Source organism: Triticum dicoccoides, chromosome 6A (genome assembly GCF_002162155.2).
Source record: "Triticum dicoccoides isolate Atlit2015 ecotype Zavitan chromosome 6A, WEW_v2.0, whole genome shotgun sequence".
In the NCBI taxonomy this organism is placed as follows: Eukaryota; Viridiplantae; Streptophyta; class Magnoliopsida; order Poales; family Poaceae; genus Triticum; species Triticum dicoccoides.
The window spans coordinates 38,714,120-38,722,682 of NC_041390.1; positions in this window are offsets into that span (position 1 = coordinate 38,714,120).

Genomic DNA, 8,563 nt, shown 5'->3' on the forward strand with positions numbered 1-8,563 from the left:
ACGAAATTTTGAAGACAGGCCATCCGTGTATGGCCCGGCCCAATCAGGCGCGCTGCGTCTTGTTCCTGCACGCAGAGCGCAGTATAGGAGGTATCTACTGAACAGGCCGGCCCAGGCTGCGGATTCCCGTGTGTAAAACGTCCTTGACCACATTTTGCTGCATCACCGAAATACATTATCACTCTCAATTTCGTGAAATCATGAACAAAGTTGATATCATGAACATTTTTTTAAGTCATGAACTTGTTTGTAATCATGAATATTTTTCAAATCCGTGAAAGCTTTCACAAAATTTTGAACATTTTGTAAAATCAATAACATTTTTTTGAATTCATGAACATTTTATACTAGCAAATTTCTAAAAATTGTGAACATTTTTTTGATCAATTTTCTTGTATCGGAGAACAATTCCAGTATTGACAAACATTTTTTGGAAATTGGTGGAACAATTTCTAAAATTCACAAACACTTTTTATTATTTAATGAACATTTTTGGAAATGCATGATAATTTTTTGAATCAGCGACCATTTTAATGAATGAGTAAACGATTTTGTAATTATGATTTTTTTGAATTTTTAGGATATTTTCCATTAATGAACATTTTTGAATTGGCACTTTTTTGTTCAATTTCATTAATATTTTTAATACACCTACTTTTTAAAGAATCGTGAACATTTTTTGATTTCCCGAACATTTGTTTTCAAAATTTTGATTTTTTTGAATAAGAAATCATTTTTTACAAAATCGTGAACATTTTGTGAATCCACAAACACTTTATGATTTATTAAAAATTCATTTCAAAAATCTCTTTTTTTGTTTTTGGGACCTTTTTGAAGCCCCCAATTATTTAAAGTAGAAAAAAACGAAAATGGTAAAGAAAAATAAAGAATTATAAACAAGCCGCTTGGACATGTTCCGGCCCAATCCGGCATGCTGCATCTTCTCACAGGTGGGGGATTGCTCTGTGTAAAACGTTTTTTATCACTTATAGGTGGCATTGGTGGGTAATATTTTGCAACTTTGGAGGCAATTTTCATGACATACCGCCGGAAGCAATAGCCCTTTATTATTAGGTATAAAAATATTATATTCCTCACCCGCCCCGACTCTTATTTTTACTCGGCAAGCAACCTAATCCTTACAACACTGGTTAGCAAGCTGATCTTATTGTATATCTCGGCCACCAATCAGGTGGTCAGCGCTGTGCTCGTCGTAGAATGAGAAGATGACGACCACGCCTACAAGGTGTAGAGGTTGATCTACTATGTTTTTGAGGTGTTATCTATGTGTAAATCAATTACCCTCATTATCAAATGATTGCATATGCAGTTTTTATAGCATCTCGAATGCTTTGATACTATTTTCAAGAGTGCCTACTGTGGCTTCTCAATTTCTCCATGGTGACATTGTCAATAACCAGGATGCCATAGGCCGGAATGCAAAGTGGGCCATGTAGCTCCTTCCCTTTGAGATCTACCTGTCACGTCAGGCTATCAAATCCTAGGTGTTGGCTGATTTTGTTGCGGAGTGGACGGAGGCTGAGCTCCCCACAAAGTATACCACCTACACAAATTGGGCCATGTACTTCAACAGATCCAAGATGTCGCCGGCCTGGGGGCTCGTGTCGTCCTCATTTCACCAACCAAAGACATGATGAAACACGTGTTGCAGATCATGTACACAAACCCTGACAACGCGGCAGAGTATGAAGCATTGCTACATGGTCAGATGTCTGTGTCGATGGAGAATCAATGTCTAAACGTTCAAGGTGATTCTATTCTCACGATCACGATCTCATAGATTAAAGGCGACTTCGATGCCCAAGACATGAGGATGTCAGCATACTGGATAGTAGTCATGCAGATGTCTGCACATTTTTATGGCTTCAAGTTTCACCACAACCGGCGCGATAACAATCAAGCGGCCGATATAATAGCCAAAATAGACACATGACGTGACCTTGTACCAAAAAATGTGTTCCTCGAGTGGCTATTCAAGCCGCCCATCAAGCTGCAGACAATCAAGCCACAGACCGCACAGGAGCAGGTTTGAGAGGCCGGTGGCTCCGAGCTCGGCCACACAATAACCAGGGACTCAGAGCATCTCCATCCGTTGTGTCCCTCAGGGGTGATTTTTGCGCCGGATAAATACTTGCCGGTGCTATTTTGCCTTTTGGGTGAGAATTTTGCCAGTAGTTAAAGCCCCCAGTCCACGCCTCACTCGCTCGTCCGCCTGACCGCCTTCATGCCGAATGCCATGTTCGCCCCGCGCCAGGGCCGGCGAGGAGCTCGTCCGCCGTCGTGTCCGCCCGCACGCCTCATCTCATACAGCGCCCCAGCCATCTTGTCGCGCGGGGTCGCCTTCCTCTTGAACGTCACGCCGGCCTCCTCCATCTTGGTTGCCTGCGGGACCATCGACGTCAGTCGGCCCTTCACGGCGCCGTCGCTGGAGTGCGGGGACGGGACCGGCGACTGCTTCCACACGGCCAGCGGCGACGTGCCGTTGGCGTCGGCCTTGCCGTTGTTGCACTCCTTGGCGTCGCTGGCGTCCGCGGACGCGCTGCGGACATTGCACTCGAAGTGCAGGTGCAGGAAGTGATGGCGCGGCTCGACGGCAGGTCGCCGGCCAGGGCCTTGCAGAAGATGTCGAGGAGCCCCTCGTCCCTGTCCGCGCTGGCCGCGGCTCAGCGCGTAGGTGGCCTGCAAGCGGGCGGTTGGAGGCCATCATCGAGCCGCCCGTGCCCGGTCCCTCGAGCCGCCCCCTGCAGCACGCGGCCGACCCGGCCCTGGAGCTCGTCCCCGCTCCCTCACCCCGCACCGCGAGCTCGTCCGTGTGGGCGCCGCACCAGCGTGGAGGAGTGGCAGCGGCGAGCAGGAAGAGCAGGGCGCGGGCGGCGTGTGCGCCATTTCCACCGGTGCTGTGTGTGGCGAGGCGAGGGCGGCGGCGTGCCTGGCGCGACGATGCGAGGGCGGCGGCATGCCGGGCGCCGCGAGGCAAGAGAAGGAGAAGAGAGAGAGAGGATGGGTGTGTGGAGGGGAGCACGTGGGTGGGCCAGGGAGGGAAAGGGACAAGAGAGGAGAGAGACACTTCCAGGTGGGTCAGCGCATGTAAAACGGCGAATTAAGCCCCCAGGTGCCCCAGCTTCCTGGGTTCGCGTTGGGTCGCCGGCTCTATTTTTGGCCAGATCCGGCGTTAAACGAGCTCGTGGGGGCGTGAGTGAGACCTTTTTCGTCCGCCGGCGGTGAAAAAGTACTCCCGGGGGCTTTCTTGAGGAGGCGGCTGGAGATGCTCTCAGACCCCGGTGGCGTTGAGACCAGAGACTCAGACCCGGTGGTTGATGATTTATCTTTATATAGTATATTGTGCTAGCCGTTTATTCTTCTACAGTTGTTGCTGCAGCATCACTGGTACTGCTCAGTGATGCTATGCTAGTGCTATTGGAGCTACGAGGAATGCGTTTGGTGTTGTCGTGGATTATGGTATGATACAACTTCATCTAAATATGCTTGCCCATTTTATTGCATGCTAGTGAACTTATTTTAAGACTATTCTAAACATCTGACTTATCAAATAAGATTTACTTTGCTTACTTTAGCAATCGTAAGTTGAGCTTATGGTTATAGAGTTTGAGCAAACAAGGTCCTTATAGTTGCAAACAACCAAACAAACAACAACAAGCCTTTAGTCCCAATTAAGTTGGGGTAGGCTAGAACTGAAACCCATAAGATCTCGCAACTAAGTCATGTTTCTCGTACATGGATAGCAAGCTTTCATGCTCCCTTGTTGATAGCTAGTTCTTTAGTGATACCAAGTCCTTCTGATCTCTCTTTATATACTCCTCCTATGTCAAGTTCGTGTTGGGAAACATAGTAGAAAAAAAATTCGCACCTACGGTCGCACAAGATCAATATGAAGATGCATAACGGGTGGGATCACAATCATTACCGTCACCGAGTTGCAGCGAAGGAAGAACGTGTCGGTGAAGATCGTACTTGAAGTCCCTCGAACCGTCGATGAACGATCCCTTGTACCACCCACGAACAATCCCTCGAACCGAAGACCGAAAGCACGACCTCTCTACTTGGTTGCATGCGTGTAGCCTTCATGATCCGGCAGTGCTTCACCATCCAGAGCTAATCATCGCCGGAGAATTAGAGGGAGGAGATTAGAACCACACCGGGCTTCTAATCATGATGACAAGAGGATTAGCCACGCTCTAATTCGTCAACTAGAACCAACTAGAACATGAACTAGAAGAACTAGAGGAGGCTCCAAAACTTGTGCGTTCCAATAGAGCAAAACCCCCTAGTGTATATAGGTTGGAGGAGGAGGAGAGGGATGAAGGAAATAAGCCCTAGAGGCAATAATAAAGTTATTATTTATTTCCTTATATCATGATAAATGTTTATTATTCATGCTAGAATTGTATTAACCGGAAACATAATACATGTGTGAATACATAGACAAACAGTATGTCACTAGTACGCCTCTACTTGACTAGCTCGTTGAATCAAAGATGGTTAAGTTTCCTAGCCATAGACATGAGTTGTCATTTGATTAACGGGATCACATCATTGGATAATGATGTGATTGACTTGACCCATTCCGTTAGCATAGCACTTCATCGTTTAGTTTGTTGCTATTGCTTTCTTCATGACTTATACATGTTCCTATGACTATGAGATTATGCAACTTCCGTTTACTGGAGGAACACTTTGTGTGCTACCAAACGTCACAACGTAACTGGGTGATTATAAAGGTGCTCTACAGGTGTCTCCGAAGGTACTTGTTGGGTTGGCGTATTTCAAAATTAGGATTTGTCACTCCGATTGTCGGAGAGGTATCTCTGGGCCCACTCGGTAATGCACATCACTATAAGCCTTGCAAGCATTACAACTAATGAGTTAGTTGCGGGATGATGTGTTACGGAACGAGTAAAGAGACTTGCCGGTAACGAGATTGAACTAGGTATTGAGATACCGACGATCGAATCTTGGGCAAGTAACATACCGATGACAAAGGGAACAATGTATGTTATTATGCAGTTTGACCGATAAAGATCTTCGTAGAATATGTGGGAGCCAATATGAGCATCCAGGTTCCGCTATTGGTTATTGACCGGAGACGTGTCTCGGTCATGTCTACATTGTTCTCAAACCCGTAGGGTCCGCACGCTTAACGTTACGATGACAGTTTCATTATGAGTTTATGTGATTTGATGTATCGAAGGTAGTTCGGAGTCCCGGATGAGATCGGGGACATGACGAGGAGTCTCGAAATGGACGAGACGTAAAGATTGATATATTGGACGACTATATTCGGACATCGGAAAGGTTTCGAGTGGTTCGGGTATTTTTCGGAGTACCGGGGAGTTACGGGAATACGGGGGAAGAAGTATATGGGCCTTATTGGGCTTTAGGGGAGAGGGAGAGGCAGGCCGCGCGCCCCCCATTGGCTAGTCCGAATTGGACTAGGGGGAGGGGCGGCGCCCCATCCTTCCTTCTCTTCCCTCTTCCCCTTCCTTGTCTCCTACTCCTACTACTTGGAAGGACTCCTAGTTGTACTAGGAAAGGGGGAATCCTACTCCCGGTGGGAGTAGGACTCCCCTAGGGCGCGCCATAGAGAGGGCCGGCCCTCCCCTCCTCCACTCCTTTATATACGGTGGCAGGGGGCACCCCAAAGACACACAAGTTGATCTTCGTGATTGTTCTCTTAGCTGTGTGCGGTGCCCCCCTCCACCATAATCCTCGATAATATTGTAGCGGTGCTTAGGCGAAGCCCTGCAACGGTAGAACATCAAGATAGTCACCACACCGTCGTGCTGACGGAACTCTTCCCCGACACTTTGCTGGATTGGAGTCCGGGGATCGTCATCGAGCTGAACGTGTGCAAGAACTCGGAGGTGCCGTAGTTTCGGTGCTTGATCGGTCGGGCCGTGAAGACGTACGACTACATCAACCGCGTTGTCATAATGCTTCCGCTTTCGGTCTATGAGGGTACGTGGACAACACTCTCCCCTCTCGTTGCTATGCATCACCATGATCTTACGTGTGCGTAGGAAATTTTTGAAATTACTACGTTCCCCAACAGTGGCATCCGAGCCTAGGTTTTATATGTTGATGTTATTTGCACGAGTAGAACACAAGTGAGTTGTGGGCGATATAAGTCATACTGCTTACTAGCATGTCATACTTTGGTTCGGCGGTATTGTTGGATGAAGCGGCCCGGACCGGCATTACGCGTATGCTTACGCGAGACTGGTTCTACCGACGTGCTTTGCACACAGGTGGCTGGCGGGTGTCACTTTCTCCAACTTTAGTTGAACCGAGTGTGGCTACGCCCGGTCCTTGCGAGGGTTAAAACAACACCAACTTGACAAACTATCGTGGTGGTTTTGATGCGTAGGTAAGATCGGTTCTTGCTAAGCCCGTAGCAGCCACGTAAAATTTGCAACAACAAAGTAGAGGACGTCTAACTTGTTTTTGCAGGGCATGTTGTGATGTGATATGGTCAAGACGTAATGAGATATAAGTTCTTGTATGAGATGATCATGTTTTGTTGAAGTTATCGGCAACTGACAGAAGCCTTATGGTTGTCTTTTTATTGCATAAGATGCAAGCGCCAAATAATTGCTTTACTTTATCGATGTGCGATAGCAATAGTTGCAAGAGCAATAGTTGGCGAGACGACCATGTGACGACACATTGATATAGATCAAGATGATGTAGATCATGGTGTCATGCCGGTGACGATGGAGATCATGACGATGCGTTAGAGATGGAGATCAAAGGCACAAGATGATGATGGCCATATCATGTCACATATTATGATTGCATGTGATGTTTATCTTTTATACATCTTATTTTGCTTAGTTCGGCGGTAGCTTTATAAGATAATCTCTCACTAAATTATCAAGGTATAAGTGTTCTCCCTGAGTATGCACCGTTGCGAAAGTTCTTCGTGCTGAGAAACCACGTGATGATCGAGTGTGATAGGCTCTACGTTCAAATACAACGGGTGCAAAACAGTTGCACACGCAGAATACTCAGGTTAAACTTGACGAGCCTAGCATATAACAGATATGGCCTCGGAACACGGAGACCGAAAGGTCGAGCGTGAATCATATAGTAGATATGATCAACATAGTGATGTTCACCATTGAAACTACTCCATCTCACGTGATGATCGGACATGGTTTAGTTGATATGGATCATGTGATCACTTAGAAGATTAGAGGGATGTCTGTCTAAGTGGGAGTTCTTAAGTAATATGATTAATTGAACTTTAATTTATCATGAACTTAGTCCTGATAGTATTAGCATATCTATGTTGTAGATCAATAGCTCGCGATATTGCTCCCCGTTTAATTTCTATATGTTCCTAGAGAAAACTAAGTTGAAAAATGTTAGTAGCAATGATGCGGATTGGATCCGTGATCTGAGGTTTATCCTCATTGCTGCACAGAAGAATTATATTCTTGATGCACCGCTAGGTGACAGACCTATTGCAGGAGCAGATGCAGACATTATGAACGTTTGGCTAGCTCAATATGATGACTACTTGATAGTTTAGTGCACCATGCTTAACGGCTTAGAATCGGGACTTCAAAGACGTTTTGAACGTCATGGACCATATGAGATGTTCCAGGAGTTGAAGTTAATATTTCAAGCAAATACCCGAGTTGAGAGATATGAAGTCTCCAAGAAGTTCTATAGCTAAAATATGGAGGAGAATCCACTACTAGGGAAAACCTTATACATAGGATCTTAGCAGCAGCGCGGCATAAAAACAGGCGCTACTGCTAAGTAGTAGCAGCGCAGCTACGGAAAGCTCGCTACTGGTGCAAACTTAGCAGTAGCGCGTGACGCTTAAACCGCGCTGCTACAAAAATCCACCGACAGTACACAACGACATAAGTTTACCAGTAGCGCGGTGCCAGGGAGCGCGCTACTGCTAATGCCATAGTAGCAGCGCGCTTTTTTGTCACCTCGCTGCTGCTAATTTTGAAAATGTGCACAGGGTTGGCCCGTTTAGCAGTAGCGGTGACAGGAAAGCGCGTTGTTGCTACGCTCTTAGCAGCAGCGCGCTTTCTCTCCCGCGCTACTGCTAAGACGCAGGACCCACCACCTTTTCCACCTCCCCCTCCCCATCTCCTCTCCTCCCTTTCCCCTACCCTCCCACATCCTCCCTCTCTCACTCTTCTTCTTCCTCAATACTTCTCCCCCATTACTCTCCCTCTTCTACCTACCTTTCTCTCTCTTCATTACTCCTAGCTATAACTACACCACCTCCATTAATTCATCTCCTTTCTCTTTTTCCTCCCCCCCGCCACTAGTTGAAGTTGTCTCCTCCCAAATTAGCTAGCTAGGTAGATGTAGCATTTAGTTAAGTGACCTATTTGCCCCCTAACTAGATATTTCTTTGTCAAGAAGAGCTTTGTGCACTTTTGACCTCCCTACTTCATCATCTCCACTGTGTGCTCGATCTCGAGATAGAGGTGTGATTAATATTTCATGCTTTTGCAAAATGGAAATATGTTTATGCATGTGTGTGTGACATTTT